Source organism: Poecilia reticulata, linkage group LG16 (genome assembly GCF_000633615.1).
Source record: "Poecilia reticulata strain Guanapo linkage group LG16, Guppy_female_1.0+MT, whole genome shotgun sequence".
NCBI lineage: Eukaryota > Metazoa > Chordata > Actinopteri > Cyprinodontiformes > Poeciliidae > Poecilia > Poecilia reticulata.
In genome coordinates this window covers 25,421,843-25,425,161 of record NC_024346.1, presented here as the reverse complement: position 1 = coordinate 25,425,161, position 3,319 = coordinate 25,421,843, and positions in this window count along the sequence as shown.

Here is a 3,319-nt window from a genome sequence, read left to right as displayed (position 1 = left end):
ACGGTTGACACCAGCTGGGGTGCTGCTGTCTGAGGATCACAGTGTGCTGCCTGGAACAATGTGGCATGGCTCTGATGAATAGGAAGAATATGTTTAATAAAATAAAAGTGTTCTTGTGGAAGTGAAAAAGTGCACTGGGAGCCACGGATCTCGCTCTAATCAAAGCTACGCTATGAGCAACATAAAGCTAACGACGAATTCCGCCGCCGCCGCTACTACAGAGCCGCAGATCCCAGACAGACGTTACTTTATTTTGACAGTGTAAAACCGGAGTAATAACGGAATGAACAGCAGAACAGGACGCCCACAATTGTGTTTTTTGTCGTCACGTCGCCTCAAAATTATACAGCGGTTCTGTGGAGCCGTGAGGAGAAGCGAACAGACTCAAATTTGAAAGACTTTCCTTGCTGGAACTGAACACTGAACATATAAATAAAGAAGACTTTTTTATATTATGAACAAATAACTGCTGAGTCATTCGTTTCATCCAAATTCTGTGTTTACTCTGTGGGACCAGAAGTAAGCTAGCTTTAGTCAAACCTTGAATCAAAGGGTTAAGCGACAAGACTGGAAGGAACCGTGTCATTTTTCACAGGTTGCCATTTTGAAAAATTTGATCAGACATCGCTAATTCTTTGTACAATGACATAAAACGAGGTCAGATTAAAACTAACCTTTGTACTTCTGTTAATGTCATTAGAGTAGGTCACACTAGAGAATAAGTTAGTTAACTTGTGAGCTTTTATTTGTGGAGTGGTCAGAATAAGCTATGCTAGCCATGGTTAGTGTTCACACTTTGGCCAAAAGCTTGATCACAAATTCAATACAGTTCATATTTTGTTATGGTGTTATATATTAGCACAGTGTTTCTGTACGACTATAAAAAGTCCTGGTTAGCACCTGATTTTCCATACTGGGTTTACATTTGTCTTCCGCCAACTTCTGTACGGAGAAATAAAAAAAGAAGTTTAATCTGCACAACAACATCAAAATCAACACTATGATCAAAAATAACAAAGAAAATAGCAAAGTCACAAACTCAACCATAAAAACCTTGAAGAAATTATAAATCAATTCAGTTCCTCCTCCTGCTGTCTTGATATCTTGATATCTAATCCACAACTTTCCTTAAGAACTAACTGGATGCAGGCAGGGAAAACCTCTTATAAGATGTTTTCCCTTCATGGTTTAAAAAAAACTAACAATCTGGACACACTTTGCTATATGCAAACATAATTTGATTACTACAACCCAATCTGACATATTTTTTGAAAAGGCTAAAAAAAAAGTCTGCCGATAGTGCCACCTCTCTCACATGTCGTATTCCCACCACTGCTGCAGGATCAATGAAATTACGACTTAAATACAGGAATAATAACCTGATGATAACATTACTTATCACTACACTATGCTATGCACATTGTTTACTCACCTCGAGTTGCTGGATACTTGAAAATGGAACTGAACTGCTGTCAGATTAATGTGGCTGACAATTATCAGATCATAATATCACTCAAACACAGTCGGTTTGTGCTTTAATATGAAGAAATATTAAATTGTTTTTTATTTTTTAAACAGCAGTTTTTGGAGTGCTATAAACTTACTTAAGATTTAAAATAAAAACCAGACTGAAAAAGTCCAAACATGGCTGCTGATACCTTCTGAAAGGCAATCTCCACAATGAGGCATTTTATCAGGAGCGAAGCAGATTCCTACGACTTTGGTTTCTGATCCGGAATAAAGGCTTGGTTTGTGTTGACTCTCTGTCAGACGCTGTTTGTTTAGCCTGAGGTTCTCTGGGACGGGTATTAAGCCATACGTCGAAGCTGCGCCGCAAACTTCCAAGCTTCACAGACACGAATGTGAGCTTTCGTCTTTCTGCTTGACAACGATTTCCAGGCCGTTATCACATAGCTACAAGCCATGAACAGCAACCAAAAACACACAAACCCCATCACTAAAGACCTTCTAGGGAAAGGTACAGGTGTGTTTTGCCCCCCTCCCCCTTAAGCACTCATCCCTTTTTCAGGTAATACCACACCTTTAAAGAGGGACCTCAGAGAGGAGATCAAACATCACAAGATAAATACGCCCTCTCATTTTTCTTTTTTAGCCCTACTCCTCTGTGAGCCCCAGTTGTAAGGTGACACCTCTCCGTCACAGCGTCCAACAGATTAACACCTGTTCTCAGCGTAATGAAGTGAATCAGAGTGCACGAATTAACACCCAAGCCCCGACGTAACCCCGCTTCTACCTTCGACAGAAGCAACTTACGGAGGCTGTGGCTCCCACCACCAGCCCAGGTGATTTTTGCTATTCCGTTTGTGCCCTCTGCCTCCACCTCCCGCCCCTTTCTGCTGTACATAATGGTGCCAGCCCAGGGAGGAAGCAGGCATTTACTTATACAAAAACCTAGAGGAAATCCCTACCAATCCTCAGGGCTCACGTTCACCGGCGCCCAAAACACAAAGGCTATGCAAATCTGCCCAGCCTGCGTTTATCTACCCTCGGTTTCCGCTTGCACCACGGGAACCAGCATTGTGCCTCGCGTGGCGATTATCGCATGTAATTTACATAGAATACGCGCAGGAAACAGCGCGCTGATCTCTAACAATGCAGGGGGAGAAAGGAGGGGGGAAAAAAAAGGGAGCCTCTATCGGCTCAGGAGCTATCTGACGGCGCAGCAAAATTACAGGTTTTAGCTGAGGGGTATTAAATCTACAAGGTGTCTGCTGTTCAGGGAACACTACTCCCCTCTCTTGCCCCCAAAATGTTGCTTGTTTATCTGCCTTGTTTGTTTTAGAACCCGAGTCGGGCGGCCCCTCCGTTCCAGGGAAGGCTGCGCCTTCAGCCGGGCTAATCTGCCCCTCTGCCTGTGTTTCCTTTGTCACCGAAGCCGTGTATCAACACAGCGAGGTGCCGCCAGATTTGAGGAGGTGTTTGGTTTGGTGGCGCACAAAGACTCTCATGCTAATGTGCGTGAGTGCGCGCGCGCGCGCGCGCGTGCGACTGACATGAGACCGTATTGTGATCGCGAGGAATGGCAGTCATAACACTGCAGCACGGCTTCCTCCGTACAAAGGCCGGCACTGTAAGTTCTCTGTCAGGAACTTGAGACATGAGGGCGAGATGAGAGATCAAATTCCTGATGTGGACGCTTCACCTGCAGGGCCGCCGGAGGAACATTGAAGACTGGCTGCCTGTACCGGGCTCTGGCCGGGGGAGCAAACAGAGGTCACCGTGCATACCTTCAGCTTCAAACAGCAGCTGAATGTTAAAGGCCCCGGTGTGGATTTAATCCCTTCAGCATTTTTTTTTT